Genomic DNA, 20,287 nt, shown 5'->3' with positions numbered 1-20,287 from the left:
ACTTCTTATTTAATTGAGTTAATAAATTCAATCAAATGTTAACATTTGGTCTGCAAAATAGGGACTCAAGTCTCAAAAGCATCTTGATAAATGACTAGAATCTCAAATAGGTGGCTTCATAAATTATAGATGCAGATATTTACAAACACATCCACATACACAGTGGTATGAATGTGTCCTTTACTAAATGAAATGCAGCACCCCTGAAGCCTGAATTATCTCTTTGGTGGACCTTGGAGATATGTTTTGGGTCAATGCTGGATGACAATTGTTTGGGCAGCTTATGTACTTGTCATAAATCTTGGCTACGTCTATTTCACCTTGGACTTGGCTCAGACCACTTCACACTTCCGCAAGGTCTGGACACAACACTCCTGACCCGTTTTCCTTCAAACAAGAATCTTTTGATGTAATCTAAGGCTACATATTTTGTTGGTGGTGTTAGAGTTTACACTGTGAGGAACTGTGAAGTCAGGAATATTAAAATGTTTGTAGAATTGACAAGAACAGAGAGCTGAGTGTAAAACAGAAAATAACATCCAAACCCTTTAAAATAGCACACTCTTCCAGTAACTCTCCTTTTATATGGAAAAGAGTTTTGTTCTGCATCTCCTCCTTGAGTGCTTGATTGCTGGTCTGGTAGCAGTGTCCTCTAAGCTGAGATCTGAAACAGAGCGCAGACAATACTTGAAAGGAATGGGCTCTTGTTCAGGAGCTTCCTGGGAGCTGAGCATGTTTGGAAATCAGCTGGCTAGTTTTGAAAAATCCTGTCCTAAATATTTACTAAAACTATGGAACATTTCACGCCTCTCTTCTGTCCCTCTTTATGGTCTTGATGAAAAGCATCACAAGAAGAAGTGGCCTGGTCCTGACTGGTTTCCAAGTCTCATTAAGTACAATGGGTTTGCAAGTGCTTCCGTACATACCGGCTGCACTACATCATCCCTTGCAATCCTGGGGCTGAAAGCTGCAGAAGGCAACCAACGGGGAAGGGATAAAAAGTACATTTTTTGAGACTCTCTTTTCCCACTTTCTATTCTTTGCTCCAACCAAAGGAATGAAATTGCAAAGTCATTACCTCATTTCTGAAGAGTTTGGAATGCAGCTAGCTGCTTTGTTTTGAACTTGGGAGATTTTTCAGTTGCATGGAAAAGTGGAAATTTTGTAGCTGATTTTTGTTTGTTTATTTGTTTGTTTTATAAGAGTCACATTTTATCACAAAATGAACATGAAATGGTAGTGAGTTGGAAGTTGAAATGCGAGAGTTTGCAGGGGCTTGTTTCCCAGAATTTGATTACAGGCATATGTCTCCCCTGAGGCTTGTAAGATTTTAGTAATTAATTTTTTCCAGAATATAGCTTGTGCTCTCTTTTTTTTTTGCATTCCTCACCTCTTTTTTTTTTTTTTTTTTTGAATACCACCTGATTTCAGTGAGGACAATATCATCTTTGGGATTTTGTGTGGCTTTCTCATAAATCCTCTGCTTTAATTTGTTTTCTTCAGATGGCTCAGTGCAAAATGTACTAAAAAAATCAATAGTAGGAGCAGGATCATATGGAGAAGCATTAATGGCTCAAGTGAAATAACAAAGTTTCCCACTCACATAATTACAAATGGAGTACTTTGTTTGCACATTATCAAATTAATTTAGTCATTGTAATGAAAAAATTTTCCTTGAATGGGGAACCTCAGAATATCAGGTAAATGTCAGTACATGTCATTAAATCATAATTAAATCAACAGACATTCATCAGAACTAGTGCTTGGAGATGGTCTAGGCTTTGTATCCATTTTATACAAGATACTCCATTTGTGACTATCCAGGCTGAACAATCATATGTGGTCTGCTGGCTGGTACCACAGCAAAGGAAATCATCTTGCAATGCAAACCAAAATGTAAGACTTATTCATCAGTTGTGTATCTTTCTTTTGGCTGAGTGTTAATGACAGCCCTGCCCTGACTTCCACAGTGTGTTGTGTGTGCAGAGCCTCCTTTGTACATGTGTGGTTTTGGGTGCTGCTGACCTGGCCCAACATCAGACCTTTGTACTTACTTTTGATGCTTTGCAGGCATGTTGGCTGGACTTACCCATCTTCACAGCCTCTTGCCCAAGGAATGTATGACTCCCATACCTCAGTGTTTGTGATTTGGAGCATGGCTCCCTGTTCTAGCCCATCCCTCACTTTCCATGCGCTGAAAGATGCAATGTCGCGATCCATGGCCCTCAGCAGATAAGTATGTCCTTATGACTAGATATAAAAAATATTTACAAACCCTACTGAAATCTCCTGATGTGCTGTTACATTGCATCTGCCCTTTTTCACTTTTTATGCCAGCTAATTAAATTTTTTCTCTATTGCATCTATATCATGCCATAAATGAAATATTGTGTAACATGTACTTAATGTTTGCTTCCTGATAGAAATATGGTATAGTTTGCCAAGCACTATCTAATTGCATGTATGAAATCCAGAATTACACACCTTTTTTATAAAGGATAACAGTCTGCTGAGGCAGAAGGCCTTATACAAGGTCTGTGTATCAGTCTTCAAATCAGCTTATTGGTAGGACTTTAACATTATAGAAGTCTTAAGCTGAGTTAATAAAATGAAATGCTTTAATATTTCTACCTATCCAGAGGTAAAATAATGAATTGTACTGAAGACATTGCTATCTAAATGCTTTTCATAGATGAAGAGATGTATTATAGGAATGTAGAAGAGGAAATCACATTTTATCAAAAGGGTAGTGTACTGATTACAAATATCAGATAGAGGAGAAAGAAAAACATTTGTGAAAACATATTTCAATGGAAAATCAATGACTGAAAGTCTAAAACACCAGAAGTCTGAAATAATAGCTACTTGTCCTTCAGTTTTTACAAAAACTCAGTTTCCATGATGCAAACTGTTGTAAAGCTCATGAGCTGCCATTACAAGGAAATGTTCCTTTAGCTTTGGTAGCAAATCCAGGGATGTGTTTCCTTCAATGACTGAAATTATCCCCCCTAAAACAGGAATACAAAGAGAGTATAATTCTTGCTGTCTGCAATAAAAATAGCACCATCTCTTTGTGAGTTATGTCAAACCTTTAGTATAACTTTCTTCTCACAGAGGCCTTGATCCATTAAGGAAATTCAGAATGTAATGAATTCAGGAGCAGAAAGTAATCTAATATTAATGAAATTGCTCCCATATTTTTTAAAGTTCAGAGATGGGCTAAAGTGGCACTGGAACCAAAAAAACCTTCATTCAAGGACTTATGATACAAAGTATAAAACCAAATTATAGTATCTCTTGTGAAAATTGAGTGTGTTTAAAACCAGCAAAATTGTTTATTCACATATGCATTTGAACTGAGTTTATTCATAGTGTGCAATGTTGACTCCTTGCAGATGAATAGCAGCTAGATATTCTGCTTCCTATATCATGGTGTTGAGGTGTCCTCTGTTAATGTTTACTGCAGAAATATCTTATACAAGATGATAACACAATATCTAAATGGACCTCCATAGAAATTGTGCACACCAATATGTAGGCCATTAATAACATATGAACACCCCCCAGTACTTTATCTTCACTCTTTTGGAAAAAGGACCTTTGCTATAAACCTTATAAAAAATGTCAACAAAGACTCATATTCTTTTTTCAATACACTTCTCAACTTTTCTCACATCTGGTGCTAAACCTCTTGCTACTCCAGTTATGAAAGCATAGGAAGAATCTGTATATAAAGGGATACATTAACAGTTCATAGCTGGAAATGGTGCAGATTGATGTATTTCTGATTACTAGAATAAGTGTGCTAGTTTTTGCTAACACTGGGAAAGGTATCCCCAGATACCACAGTGAAGAAACACAAGGATCAGTCTCTTGGTTGTAACCAAGAGTAAAATTTTTAGCTGTCATTACTGAATATAACTCTTCCTACAACATATTTTCCTCTGAATCATGACTGACCTTCAAGACTTTTGATGCACCCTTTCAGCTACAAAAGCCCTTTTGTCTCAGTGTGGTTTTTTTTTTTTTTTTGTGCGTATGTGTGTTATTCTACCCATTTCCTCCTCATGGTGAAAAACCACTGCTTGAGTTTTTCTTGTTTTTGTTTGAGAATCACAATTTGATCAAAAGAGATTAAATAAATCAGCAAGTGATAATACAAATCCATTAATACAACTTTTCTGCTCAAGTGGTTTGGCATTCTTTATCTCCTGGCTTAAACTTAAACAATTATAGGCTTCCAAACAAATTACAGTGCAGAACATTATAGGATTTATGAAATTTGGAAGCTATCACTTAAAAAGGGGGAAGGAAAAGAAGGAAGAAAAGTTCATCACTATCCATTATGGAAATCTCCAGAAAGTTCCTCAGAACAGAAATAACACGGTACTGGTAAAGCGTTGCAGAAGGTTTTAGCATCTTGACTTCTAATTTGTGTATTTTTGTTCATTTTTCATGCTTCATAAGCAAGCACATGGAAAATACTGTGCAGATCTTATGCCAGCAAAATGTCTTCCATACTATTTAATTTACAGCACCAATGCCTTAATTATATTAACTAATACACAGCCTGTAAATAGGGTGGCAGTTGTCTCATGAAAACCCTGCTGTAGATTACACCCTTTGCCAGAAAGAGCTCTAGTTCTTGTTGCTGAAACAGGTCATAATAGGGAAAAACATGGGGATGACTAATGAGTAGGACTGGAAGAAGTGAAGGTGGCACCAGTGATATGGACAATGGGATTGAGTGCAGCCTCAGCAAATTGAGGCAGTTGACACTTTGGAGGGAAGGGATGTCATCCAGACAGACCTGACATGATTGAGATGTGGGACTGTGTGAACCCCATGAAGTTCAACAATGTGAAATGCAAGATCCTGCACTTGAGTTGTGGCAATCCCAGACACACCTGCATGTTGTGCAAAGTGACTGAGTGTCACATTGTGGAGAGATACTTTGGGATGATGGTTAAAGAGAAACTCAACATGAGCCGGCAGTGTGCACTCACAGCCCAGAAAGCCAATGATGTCCTGGGCTGCATCAAAAGAAGTTTAGCCAGCAGTGTTAAGGAGGTGATTCTACCACTCTGCTCTTGTGAGATCCACCTGGAGTACTGTGCACAGTTCTGGTGCCCACAAGGATAAAAAGGACATGGAACTGTTGGAGCAAGTCCAGAGAAGGCCTTGAAGTTGTCAAGAGGAATGGAGCACCTCCTGTATGAAGAGAGGATGAGAAAGTTGGTGCTGTTCAGCCTGGGGAAGAGAAGGTTTCGTGGACACCTCATGGCAACCTTCCAGTATCTGAAGAGGTTGACAGGGAAGCCAGAGAGGGACCCTGCATCAGGAACTGTTGTGATATGACAAGGAGGAATGGGTACAGACTGAAAGAGGGGAAGTTTAAGTTACCTATTAGGAAGAATTGAGACACTGAACCCCAGGGAGGTTGGGGATCCCTCAACACTGGCAATTGTTCAAAGCAAGGTGAGGCCCAGAGCAATATGGTCTAGTGGGAGGTATTTCTGTGCAGGACAGTAGGAGGTGAGACTTGATGATCTTTAAGTTCTATTCCAGCCCTTTAACATTCTATGATTCTATGATTCAAGGCTCAGCTTTAAGCTGCATTTATTATTCCAGTTAGGGCTATATGTTATGTAGGCACTATGTATTGCTGAGTGTACGCTGGTTGTGCCAGAAGTGAGAGGTGGGAGTCAACAGGATGACAGCTAATTCAGAGAAAGCATGGGCTGGCATGACACAGGTTTGGCCCCATAGACTCCCCATTGCCGTCAGTCTCTATTGAAGGAAAAATTGCCCAGCAATGTTTGAAGCTATCTTGTCATCCATTCTGTTCTCTCTTAATTACCAAACTCCTAGGTGTTAGTCTCATTTTCCCCCTACTCATGATAAATTAAGTCAACATCTTCTCTAAAGATTTATTCCCTTTTCTGAAAAAAGAAAAAAAATGGCTGCCATTTTTTAAATGGAACCTTTAGATTTGATCAATGCCCACAAATTCTATAAGAATACTCTAGGCAAAGCAACAATTTTGGAATTGACATGTTTTCTTTCCTATATCCATCTCATTCTTCCATGGAGCAAGTCCAAAAATAAAAACTAAAATCCAGGCTGAGGTGAATGAAAAAACCAACCAGGCTTTTAAAACAGCTGCAACCAGCACTGAAACTGATTCAACACAGTCACTCCAGTACTTTCCCTTGGGGAATATAACTTGAATTCTTGCTGTGGTGTACACACACATGCAAACACACATGTGCATGCATTAATATACACATCTCTACAGACACACATGCTTACAGACATACATAAATGTTTGTTTTCCTAAGTATTGCTAAAGAGACTCTACAGATAAGTAATGGCTAGATTTAATCTGGTTAATTAAGATTAACTCAAATGAAGGCAGACTTGCTTATATTTCAGCATGGCACACACTCCAGCATGTGCCATAGGAAACCACTGATCTTCAGTGGGAATTTATGTTTGGAATGAAGTGTGCTTAACCATGTATTGAATACTACTATATGTGCAAACTAAACTGAAGGCAATATGAGTGAAAATATCCATGTGACTTTGTATTCATAGTGCTGTTCTATATATTCTGATATCATCCATGAGGGTATTATGAGGCTGAGTGGATCTAAAGTCTTATAAACTGCCATGTATTGGTTAAAAGATATTTGCCAGATATTTGTTAGAAGGACAATAGTGTGTTCTTTTTGTGCTGAGGTTTACATTAAATAATATACAACCACCAAAAACATAGGGAGTGTCTGCATACACCAAGTAGTCCATGATCACTGAAGATTGCTCATGAATCTCCTACTCTGCTTTGTAAACAATTCTTGCTGTGGTCTGCCTTACACTCTGCATTTCATACTGACTGCAGAGGGCTGCTGAGGTACAATAGATCAATTTGCCAGGTCTGTCTAAATTCAAAACTTCTTCCAGAATGTCCAAGCCAGATTTGGGTGAAACATCAAATATGAGCATGACGCCAATAGATCTCCTTTCTTTGCCACTCCAGCAGAGAGTCTTTCTGCTGGCCTATTGGTGGGGAAGATAGGAATTGATGGGGCAGGGGATGTGCCAGATAGTTTTTCTGCTCCTGAAAAAAAAGTATCTTGTCCTCTCAAGCAAATGCTGGATCCAAATTATTCTGTTCTAAATGGTCGAAGTTATAATCTTAACTTGACACATGACAAACACTCTGAAATACAGATTGCTGGAGCCAAAAATAGACATCTGGGAATCTGGAAAAAAAAAAAAAGAGAGAACTAGACATGTGCTAGTGGTTTTAAGACAAATGCTAATAAAAGAAACAGAAACATGATGATTGCTTCTCCTGGAGGATTGCAGAAATCAATCCCAAGCCTCAAAAAAAGTGCAAAGTGTTTGGGAAAGAGGATGAAATAGATGATATGTGACGTGACAGAATTTTTAGCAAATCTAAAACTTAAAAGAACTGAAACCCTCACAAGGCAATATTCAGCTTTCTCTCAGTTTACACTGCAGATTTTACCATTCCTTCTTTTGTGCAACAGGAATTAGGTCCTTTTACATGGCTGACTTCAGACTTGATGCCAAGGCTAGGACATTTCATGACATAGAGGCCTGTCATGGCAAGAGAACATGGGCGATGGCCAAATGTGTGGCAGCTGGAGAGGGTCACAAAGACTTGGAGTAAGGGTTTGCTCTCAACCTATTGCCATGGTTATTTGTTTGATCAGCTAGGACAGTAATTTAGGAAATCTCTGTGCTTGCAAATAAAGCCTGTACAGCATAGAGTTCCCTCTATTTTTTCCTAAAGATTGACATGGACAAGTGCATGAAGTTACATTTATTTCTGTCATGTTTTGATGTATCCTGTGTGCTGTAAATTAGCACTAGTTAGCATACAGAATTGAAATAAAAGACCTATCTCCCCTCCCTGCCAATAAAACTTCATACCTATAATATCTTCATGCAGGAGAGACAATAACCAACATTTTCAAGGCAAGGGAGTAAGATTAAGCTTTTCAAAACATACCCAGCCAGAGAGCTGGTAACTACACCCAGTTTCTGTTGACCTCACAAAAAATAAAGCTGAGGATTGGCTTTATTTGAAAAACATATCAGCTATCATTTCAGGTTGCCTAGTCAGACACAGCTTGTGGCTACACGTTTCATGGCTCTTAATAATCTGTTAGAGGAAAAAGGGCAAAATAACAGGAAGTAAATAAAGGTGCAGAAGAAGAGGGAGAGAGATATGAAAGGATTGGACAAGAGTGAAAAGCATGTAAAAAAGGGGAAATTGAAGGATGGAGACCATGAATGGAGAAGAGAAGGGAGAAAGATAAGAGCACAAGCACAGATGATGAAAGAAAAAGATGGCATAAAATGGATGAGCTACAATAAATCCAAGAGAATGAAACGACTGGAGGAAACCCACCCAGGGACTCTTTCCAGTCATGGACAACACAAAGCGCTGACCCAAGGGGAAACGATTTTGAATCTGCCTGGGAGAAAGTCAGACCTGTGGGCCTCTGCATGGGATTTTGAAGAAGGGACCTTGCTGATTTTCCTGAAGAGTGGGTCGCCATGGATTTTAAATGTGGAAGAGTATATAAGAAAAGGCATTTTTTATCCCTGTCAGAAGACAAAAATTGGAAGAGAACTTGAAATGTACCATTCTGTATAAGGTGTCAGATAGCAGACAGAGAGAGAACAATTAAGACTGCACAAGGCTCTCCATCAGCAGCGTACAATGGGAATAGGATTTTCTTTTTCCCCGGATGTCAGCCCAACCACTCAGGCGAGACGAAGAGAATTTCTTCCACTTAAGAAATCCTTTGTTCAGGGAAGAGCTGTTCAGGCCTCTGTTCTCTCCCCAGCCAAATTGTATGTTGTTTTCACAAGAAGACTTCACTTTCTGAGGGGCATTCCTAACCAAACTGCTTGTGGACAAAGTGCAAAGTGTAGCAAATCCAGAGTATCCTTGGAGTCGGACAGGAAGGCTAAAGAATGAATGGAAACATTTTCAAATGCAAAAAGGTTGCTATTTATTCTTGCAAAATTTGCCATAGTGATTTTTTTTCCTGTGAACCTTGCAGGTGCAGAACTCATGTTTGTTTTCTGCAGGGTGGATGCTTGGTCCTATTTGTGTTTTTGTTGAATTGTGGTGACTGTATTCTCAAGAAAAGTGCATGTAAATCTGTATAAAACCTGTCTAGATTATTGTGGAAGTGTAGATAATTCCTATGAAAGCTGTTTAACTTGACTATGAATATCCAGCATCTGTACTAACTCAGTTGCACCTGCCCTTTTCTCCTGGTGTGCAATACTGTCTTTTTAAAAACAAAACCCAAAAAGCTGTTCAACAAAAAAGGGAATGAGACATCCCCACTTTCAGAAGTTATTTATACTTTTTTTAAAACTGAGATTAAAATCACTGGATTCAGCAGAAATTACTTGTCTGATTTTTTTCCTCTTGTACCATGAATACATATGTGCACATACCTGCAAAAATGCTGGAATGTACATCCACACACACACACACACACACAGATGGAACTTGGGATGCAGATTTTATAATCCAATTAATGACAGCTTTATGTATAAAACATTTAAAGACTCATAAAATTATTACCACAAATGTGTGACTTCCCAGCTTGTGTACATTACTTGAAATTTCTTCTTCATAAGGGTAAAATAAATCCTCAATGTAGTTTTGAATGCAGAGGTACTGCAATCAGCTATCTTTCAATTTTCCTTTTTTTTTTTTCACTCTGGCTATGTATAGTGTCAGTATTTATGTGCAGTGCTCTGTTGGTTCTCACAGACCAGACTAGGAGTCTCACAATTGGGTTTGATACTAGATCCTACTCAGTGGAAGGAAAGAAGCCTGTGTGTCATCATTTCATGAGACCATGTAACTAAAATGCACATTCAGGTCTTTATATCATAGTATAAGTACAGAAATGCTTGGGAGTCCATTCTGTCAGTAGTATCTGCCTTATTGGGTTACTGATTACTGGTAACACACTTTATACAAATCTACATCTTAAGATCACTTGGAAATTTCACCTCTTGCATACAGTGACTATTCACTTGTTAATGGGTGTTTCTCACCAGGATCTCATTACAGCCGTGCCCCATTTTCTGCCCTCCTCTCCAGTTCATTTTCAAGTGTAGTGTTATATGCTGGTTCAAATTTGTGTGCTTTTAAAGTTTGTTGATACCCAAAGAAAACACCTCTCTCTTCATGTGTGACCAGAGGCTGAGATCAGCAGAAGGGGATGAAAACTGTAACTTGCTTCCATTCCTGTCCCATCAGAATGTGGGCTGCCTGGCTGATAGGTCATAGAGCAAACTTTGGCTTTTTTTTTGAGGGGAAAAGAAAGCATGGGCAATATAGATTGATAAGGGGGCTATGAATGCTTGGTGGGTGGAAGTTATTTTAGTTTTTTGATATTATCTCTGATTTAGTACTTCATTTTTGAGTGTGTATTGAAGCATCACATGACTGCATTCATAAATACATCAAGAGGATTCTAGAAAAAATTAGCAATTAAGCAGTTACAACAGAACACAACTTGTGTCTGCAAATGCTTTTGGCTGCACATATTTGACATTCTTTTGCTGGCACCCTTTGCTTTGTAGTCTGGATGACTTTACACATCCTGAATCTGCCTCTTTCTAATCCTTGCTTATTTTCATCAGGTTATTACAAATAAAACTGTGTATTGCAACAGGAAAAAACCCTCACATTCTGCATTGCCTTATTTTTTTCATAACCAGACTACTTTTTCCATTGCACCTTATTATGAAAAACTGAAACGTACATAAGGCAGGATCAAAAGTCCAGGTTTTAGCAGAATACATGACTATAATTTTTCATAGACAATTAGGAATTAATGCTAGATTAAAAACAACCCAAAAGAACACAACTGAAAAAGAAGAAAAGCCAGAAAAGAATATCAAGTGTTTTGTATTCTCTCAGTTATCTGCTACCACATTTGTACTGCATATTTACTAACGCCAGAGCTGCACTACCCAGTGCTTCTCATTTTAAAACAATCATTTATGGGTGTTAAAGTATGCCTGTGAAAGCAGAAGTGTACTATGTCAATCAAAGCTAATCACTGGTACAGGCAAAGTGCTTTTGTTGGCCTCCATGCTCTAAGCCGCGCTTCCACATCTGTGTTTGAAGAGATTAGAGAGGTGCTTCATACAAGAACTGTATTAGTTAAAGCTGATCGACAGTATTTGGAATAAATCATGAAAAAGTTGATGCCAGAAAGAAAAGGCATGGTGAGTGAGTTTGAAATGGACTAGGACTAAACTTCACTCCTTCCCATCCTTCCCACCCTTCATCCCCCAGAAGTACATGTATAAACATCTACACACTTGTTCTGAGGGCAACAGAGGTTACCCTCCTCCAGCCACTTTGCAACTGATGTGCATCTGCAGAGCCAGATTTACCTGAGCTTGTTTTTACTGAGGTACATACTGTTTGTTGGCCAAGGCATTGGTATCATATTTGATGTGTTTATAACAGTCAGGACTGGCAAGGGATGGGGAAAGGGGTGTTAAAGGAGAAGAAGAGCTCATGCAAACTGCTGTGGCTTGGAGTTCTGCAGCTCCCCCCACCTCCATTTCCAGCAGCACTCTCGCTTCATGAATGCCATACACTTTCAAATAAATTATGAGTGACAAGTATTTGAACCAATAAAGAGGGCACCATATTTTATATGCAGTAAATTTAATTCCAGATTGTGTTTCACCTCAGCAGTGTGACATGTTTATTGCTGCTGAAAGATGAAAGCACCAGGAGTTAGAGACAAGCGTCAGCAGTTCTACTGGGCACCCGCAAAATGAAGATTTGACAGACTGGTGGCTGAGCCTGTGAAATGAAATGCCAGATCAAATTTTACCCAAAAGGGGTCAGATGTACTGTCATGCCCCCAGACTCTCAATACCAACTGAATAAATGACTCTGGTTCAACAAGCTGCTGAGGAAGGTGGTGTGCAATCCATAATTCACTGCTAGAGGGCTATGATGCCTTTCAAAACACACTGATGATTGGTAGTGCCAGAGCTGGCTTTGAGGATATAATGCAATGAAGTTACTCTGTTGGTGCTGAGAGGTTTTGAAGAGTACTATTAACCAGCTTCCAAAATTTGTTCCTTGGTCTGCCTTTGTCCCACAGTTGGCCCTGCAACTCCCTGCATTAACAGTGAAAATCAATCTAAATGTGCTTAATAAGATATGCATGCATTTGAGACATTTCTTTTTATTGAGGTGGCCCAAATCCAAGGAAAAATCTTTTTGAAAATCAGCTGTAAAATGATGTTTGTATTGCATCCGTTTGGAGGCTGAAAATAATAGAGAGCTATCAGGTTTGTTCATTTCTAGCCAAGCTTTGCTACCTTTTGTAGCACTTATGTGAGTTATCCCACTGGGACTTCATAGAAAATATTTGTTTGAGGGTTACTTAACATAAGTAAAGCTGGCAGAATTGGATCTGATATTTGCATACAACAAATTATATTAAGGGCAACTTGTATGCAGATTTAATTGCACAATGCAGGAAAGACATTTAAAGAATCTTTTGGTTTTATTGAGACATGCTCACTATAGACATACTGGTCAGAAGAACACTCTCTATTGACTCTTTAAAAAGTTTCAGATCAAATACCATTCATTGACAATGGCCACAAACACTAAAACATCTCTATCAGTGATGCCACCAGCCACAGTGCTTCCAAGATTCAGATAACAGCAGAGTATCAAATCTGTGGGTCAGTAAGCTAAACTTGCTGCTTCTTAAATCCATCCTGTACCTGCTGGTAAGGCAAGACATATTTCAAACTGTTGCTGTTTAGAAGTAGTTATAATGTTTTTTCTTCCCATAACAGAAGATAGCTGTTCCAGATGTTTACCTCATTCCTGGTTATAAATCCCCTAGTTTCCAGACTGAAGGTAGTCGCCGGCAGTTTATACCTATTTGTTCTTGTGTCAATCTTTTCTAAATAGCTTTAAACCTCTGTAAATAGCTTTTCACTCTCCGATATATGTTCCAGCCTGATGTGTATATAGCCAGTCATCTGGGCTTTGTTTTGCTGATTTTACTGAGATCTTAGATTTTCTTCTAATATGACAGATCCTGAAGTCCCTGACTACCATGGAATTTTCCTGCCACTATTCCAAATATACCAGCAATTGTATAACACTGAAATTGGAGTCAAAATGAACAGAGGTTGAGTATATCTTTGAAAAATGTGCCATGTAGGGAATATAAAAATATATAAAGGTTTGAGCCTCTATCAGAAAAATATTGCTTCGTAATCCTAATTTTGCACCTATCCTTCTCATGCCAATTTCATGCAGGACCTTGTACACAGTGTATGTGTACCACCCGCACTCTTGGAAGGGCAACATTTCTGAAATGCAGAACATCTTTCTCGTTTCCAACTGGGTGAACTCCCAGATGTGATTTGATGTTTCTGATTTGTTTAAAGTAACTGACTGTCCTTTGTGTAGATATTCCAGGATGATGCAGGGTGTTAATTCCAAGTATTCCCAGCTGCCATTGCCTGTTGCTGCTGTGCACCCATAGAGAAGACTCTGGAGAAGATATTGATAGCATTTTAGTTGGCCCAGACACTTAACATAAGTGGAAATGATTAGTCCTAGAGGACCCCATGGGGTTCCAGGGTACACATACATAGCTGAGCCTCAGCAGAATGTTGGCAGCCTTAAGGAGACAAGTGCCAAGTGAGGATCTTGGCACAAGTGCTGCTAAGTCTGATCACCCTCCAAGTCCATTTCTCAAACCAATCAAAGCCAAGAGATTAAATGACACATTTCAAAAGAAAGAAGCAGGTGTGATTTCCCCATCACTCCAGTGAGGTCCCTTGCTACTGTTCTGCTTTTAGGTCTGTCTGTCTTCAAGTCACTTGGTGCTTGCTTGTCTGCCTTCATCATCAGGTTGCCTGATCTCCTCATCCCTGCTCTAACACGCAAATCTCTGCGCAAATCTCTGCAGGGGTCCTGCAGAACGAGGCTCAGTAGTACTTCACATCATCTCCAGAAGCTGGAGCCCTTAAGTGGATAGTACAGAGCTGAAGAGAGGGTCAAGGCAGGAACATAACATTTGCATAAACAAGGTAATGTGCTATAAGGAATGTCAGGCAATGCAGCCTCCATTTGAGGAAGGTATTTTCTTGCATATCTTGAAGATCAGTTTAACTTCTGCTAGTCTTTTCAGCCCTTATAATTGATCCCAGGGTTTGACTCTTTAAAAGTTACCATTTTGGATAAACATGGGTTTTATTAGTTTATAGTTTGTTAAGCCAAATTTTTTTTAATCCAGCTGTAATAAAGTTAATGAACTACAATAATTACTACAATAAAATCCCATGCAGTGCATTGCACATAGAGTACAAACACTACTACCCCTGGGCAGTGCTAACAATGTGCAGATATTCCAAAAAACACTTCAGCATCTTTCTACATGAAAATAAAACAAAAACCTAACAAAACAAAAACAAAACAAGAACAAAAACAAAAACAAAACAAAACAAAACAAAACAACCAAACCCCCCCTCCCCAACCAACAAAAAACCCACAAAATTAAATTTATTTAGAAATATAACAGATGAAATTATGTCAAGACCTTGTGTTAACCAAGGTACAAACTTTATGACAATGCCTTAGCAAGTCCTGACTGGGCAAGTGCCAGGCCTATGAAGCAATTTAATTTTTGAGAGCCATGGTTTATTTTATGCTTCTTATATATATATATGTATATATATATACATATACATGTATTTTCACTGGACTAGTGTTTTCTTTCTTCAACTTTTATGATTTTATCATTTTCAATATGTAGGTATTGTAGAAGCAATATTTCATTGAATGTCACCCAAAATCTCTTAAATTAAAAGCCTGAGAAAAAAAGCCAAATATTGATCCAACTCCTTATGCAATACTGTATTAGAGCATTTGGATTTTTTTCCCCATTTGATAGTTACAGCATCATAGAAGCTTTTCTACAGAAAATCTTAAGGTTTTACTCTGAAGGAACTTCTGTAGCAGAATTCCTAATGAGGACAGCAAGAATAAGCATGAAAAATATATTAATACAGACAAGCTCTGTGTTTTGCTTTAGCATCAATAGGAATTTTTTTTTTTTTTAATAGAATCAAAGCAGGTATTATTACTCATAAAAGAAGCAAAATTTTTTTTTTTCATAAAAAGAGAATTTAGCAAAAAGAACTTATATGCACAGGGTTTTTAAAAAATTTATCTATGAACAGTTCTTTCTACCTAATAAGATTCTTTATCTGTATTTGTCTCTTGTGGCTTTCTGTATTTGGCTGTAAGCTGATGGAGGGTAGGTTAGATATGAGGAAGAAATTCTTTACTGTGAGGGCAGTGAGGCACTTACCCAGGGGTGTTATGGACTCCCCATCCTTGGGGATGTACAAGACCACATTGATGGGGCCCTGAGCACCCTGGTCTAGTGTAAGGTTCCCTATCCATGGCAGGGGCAATGGAAATAGATGATGTTTAAGGACCATTCCAGGCCTAATCATTCAATGATTCTATGATGATTTTATGAGCTGTTTGGACTTCTAAAAATATTGGAAAATATTAAAAGACTTTCCAATATTAATCTTTTAATATTAAATATCAACAGATTAATACTGGAAAATATGAATCCTGAGATGTACCCAGAAGACAGAAATCCTTTTATCTGATGTAGATCATACTGGGACCTGTTTTTTCTTACAATAACTTTCCAACTTACTTTTATTCACATTGTGAGAAAAAATATATTGAAAATAAATGAATTCTATTCTTCTAATTATTTTGAGCTATTCCTTATGTTGATCAAGGCTCCTGAAGTCCTCCAGATGAACATATCTTACTGGTTTATTCAAATATAATGTTCCTTTGAACTCCTTTTCCATAAATAAGAAACCGATGAAATTTAGCATTTACTCCTTCTGTATTTCAAGCACCTTTGAAAGATAGAAATATATTTTTATAGATATGACAGAATTTTGTGAGTGGCCTGCACTGGTAATAAATCATAATTTCTTAACAACAAATGGCTAATAAATAAAACATACAAAAGTACTTAATTGCAAGCCTGTTCATAGATCAAATATTGACAAGACTATCTAGATATCTTAAGACTACGTTATCATTTACAGAATTGGACTCTAACACTTGTTGTAATTTAGATCAGTTCACTCCAGGGATTAACAGAGCATCTTACTCTGCCAGACCCTCAACTAAGAATAAACTGTAATAGGTTCAACCCCACATGATCTTGATGAATAGTTCAGGCTGTCTAAAGTTTGTGTTATTTTTATATACATCAGCCTTTGGGGAGGGAAAGGTATTGAAGTAGAGCATGAAGAAAATGGATTCAGTGTCTACTCAGACAGACTTTCTTTGTCAATTCGGGTAAGTCCCTTGATTTTTCAGTGCCTCAGTTCTCCCTCCATAAACTGAGGAATTAATATTAGCTCTTTTATCTGCCTTGTCTATTCATACAGAAGACCCCTTGGAGCAAGGATTGCCTCTTGCTATATGTATTGCATTATTGAAGTGACATTGCATCCCTTCCCTTCATTTCTCTTTATGTTCATCTTGGTTAGCCTTTAAGGTTCTAAAAGTATGCACTATTTTATTAATTTTTGTAAAGCGGTTAGTCCAATATAAATGAAAAATGATAAAAAAATAAGAGCAAGTAATAAATCATATTTAGCAGTGAAAATACTTTATGACTGCAATTGATGGTAATTTCAACATTTCCCCAGCCCCCCTCTGTAAAATTATCTCAATTTAAACTCTTCTGACAAACATTCTTTTTTAATTCTAAGCTCTATTTCAGATAATATTAGCTCAATAACCTCATCTAATAAATGTGCTTTGATCAAAGCACTTATTTTTTAGACCATTTAAATTATACTCATTCTTTTTGCAGGCCAGATCCTCACCTGGAGTAAATAAAAATAGTTTCAAAGTCATTCTGTTGAAGTGTGAAGCTCTGAAGAGCAATATTGACCTGCAGGCACTTAATTATGCTGCTCAGATCTCCTGTCTTGCTTTACACCATAGAAATTTCTTGGCCTAGTCTCTCTCTGTTACCATAAAACCAGAGCAAAACACTGTGTTTCCTCCAATTTCAAAAGGATTTATCTTCTAGAAAGTGCTCTCAGCTATTTGTCCTTTTAAAGTTTTATTTTCTTACATTCTTAAAAGTTTCAGTTTAGTTTGAAAATTAATTTTGTTAATCGAGCAATTGCCATTTTGAGAGCAAGAACTCTCCCATTAAAATATTTTCTAAAACCTAATTCTAGACTGACATCTCAACTTTTGCCTAAATTTAGCAGAAAAGAATGCATTAAACTTTTGTGTGTATTAATCTAGGTGTTAAGGAATGTGCAGGTGACATACAGGGTTGAAGAATAAATTTATTTTCAAATATCTCTTCTGTGATAACACACAAACAAAATCTTACCTGTCTGCATTACCTCTGAGTGGCTTTACAAGATTAGGAAATATTAGCATGCATTTTCTCTCTATAGAGTGCAGTCACACCCTTTGAATTGTGTAAAGGGCACAGAGGAGAGTCTGATCCCATGCACTGTAGCCACTGTAGCTGTAGAAAATGGTAGGTGGCCACACAGAACACAACTGGGAAGAATATTCCTGAGTGTTTTGTGAAGGAACTTTAAAAGGAAGAGAATCATTATTCCTAACCCATCTTTGAATTTAAATTGCACACTTAAGCAAACTTTGAACTGTACCACACAATAAGCATAACAAGTAAACCTATGCTTTTAATAGTTAATCATCTGATGCATGACAAGTATAATTCTGAATTCTGTGTGAACTGATTCACAAAAATCATTCAATAAATTAATGTAGTTTTGCAATATTATCAGCAAAATAGGCAAGCAGCCAAAAGTCTAATGACAAATTGAAGGGTTTTGAGATGTGTCTGTCTCTATGCAATATTGAAATTGTTTTCAAAACAGAAGCACCCTGGAAAAAATTGAGCAACACCATGTGAACCATAGCACTATTATGAAAATGCAATAAATAAATAATGTGACTTATATGCAAATAAATGTATCCATCCTTCAACTTTGCCATCAAAAAATTTTTTTAGTGGCCCACTTTAACTCCCAGTGAAATAAATGGCAACATTTCCTTTGGCTCTTAGAGAAATGGATTTTCTTTTGTAGCCAGCATTTATTCAGATCTGGTGTACTCTTTACACAATATAAAGACCACATTTGAAAAGCCTAAAGAGGAGACACTCTGAGGAGAGGGTAGCAATCTGTCAAAGCAGTGGTTATTGTCTGGAGCATTACCTGTCTTGCAGGTGCTATTCCCCGTCATTTATCTTCCAGCCCCGATCTGATGGATTGGGGATTATTGCTCTTTTGGCAATCAGATCCTGAACATGTCTCCTATTTAACTCTGGGCTGTAAAAAAAGGAAAATTAAAAACCATTATGAGACCTCCATATAATTAATCTTCAGATGGCTTGAAGCTCAAGCATGTAATGTCCTCAGTGTACTGTCTACTATAACAAGTAACAGGAGGGAAAAAAAAGACGACATATCAATACACTTTATCCAAGGGAAGAAATTCCAGTTGTAGCATTAAATATAAATACAATAGTGTGTTGGCATAATGTAGTAAGGTTCTGTACTATTAAAGGCTTTGTTCTAAAGCATATCTGTGTACACAATGAGATGATGAACACAGTGCATCACATAGCTAAATTTAATATATGCAGGGGTATGATGTTTGCAATGCATGCATTTCAGCAGGTCCCATTAGTGCGCCTTTCCCCTCCAGTGAAAACAGAATGAACCACAGCCCCTTCTGGTTTGCATAAAGCAAACAAAATTAGATTTGCTTTGCTGAATTGAAACCCGCTTGGGATTGTGAGCCTCTCTCGGGGACAAATTACTTCAAACAATCCCTTTGTACCATAACAAAATCAAAAAATTCAGGCCAATCAACATGGCTCAAAACCCTTAACACAAGAATTAATAATACAACCTAGTCTATTTTTATTGCTTCTGAGCTACAGATCCTTGTTTTAATATAATTACACTTATTTGTGGTCCACATGTTAAATAAGCTTGCATATGTTAACTAATGTGACATAAAACAACTATTGTAATTTCACTATTGCTACCAGTTTTGTTCCCCCTAGAGTAACATCCCTGCCATAGGACAAGCTAAACTTTAATTGCATTAAATTAAATAGATTTTTTGTACTATATAGATATAATAGTAGACATTTCTGAAGTCAAGTAGGTAAAAATATTTAATTTAATTTTCACTTTAAGTCATATTTCTTGATGATTTTCAAAATCTAACCCTTCCTTCAAAGAAATTACTTGTTTTATGTAGCAGAGAAAGCTTATTTAAGGTGGCACAGGGCTTTTACCACTTCTTTAACTACTTGTTAAAGACATTAACATAATACCTTTACTCTCAGTGGTGTTATGCAGGTCATGAGCACAATAACTTGCATGCCACATTTCACTCCAAACTAAACTGATTTTTACAATATTTCCCGACCTTTTTTTTAGAATACATTGTTTTGAGCATTGTGCCTACTTAAGCTGAAACACACTGCAAAGGAAGGCAGAGAGTTTATTTGCTTTCTTCATCAGACACACCCAAAAGGAACCATGGGGAAGTATGTTTGTCATTTCTATTTTCATCCATATTTTATACATTGCTCCAGACAGTATTATTTCTTAGCATTCTTCAAACTCCAACCTTGGTGTTGCACAATATTATTTTAAATACAGCAAAATAATGGCAAACATAACCAGCTCTGATTTTCCATCCTAACGTAATACAAGATTATGGACAAAAAAGCAGGAGGTCACTTTTATTACTTTCTAATAAGACTTTACCTTATATGAGGCTATAAGCAATATATCAAGATGTCACTTTGTGCCTCTTAATATGACATAGTGGTGATGGAAGGAACCAAGGAGTTAGCAGAATTTTCTGAAGTATTCTCCCCAGAAGCATGTTTCTGCAATGCACAGTCTCAAGCACCCGGGAAGGAAAATGCTGACATAGGGCACAATTATACCCTGACTCATAGTCCATGTAACCCAGCTGATGGATGCATAACGTATCAATCAAGACAGTTCTGCTCCTGGAATATATACTTTCTTCACAGAAAGCAAAACAAAACAAACTTTTTCCCAATTTAATCTGAAAAATTAA

At 37.5% G+C, this 20,287-nt stretch overlaps 1 long non-coding RNA gene across 2 annotated transcripts in view; it reads left to right on the top strand.

Moving 5' to 3' along the window:
* Positions 1-20,287, top strand: part of LOC116183425 (uncharacterized) — an 85,601-nt gene that overhangs the window by 49,885 nt on the left and 15,429 nt on the right. The window lies entirely within an intron of this gene.

The sequence above is a fragment of the Lonchura striata genome, chromosome 3 (genome assembly GCF_050655825.1).
Source record: "Lonchura striata isolate lonStrDom1 chromosome 3, ASM5065582v1, whole genome shotgun sequence".
NCBI lineage: Eukaryota > Metazoa > Chordata > Aves > Passeriformes > Estrildidae > Lonchura > Lonchura striata.
This window is presented reverse-complemented; position numbering and strand designations above follow the sequence as displayed.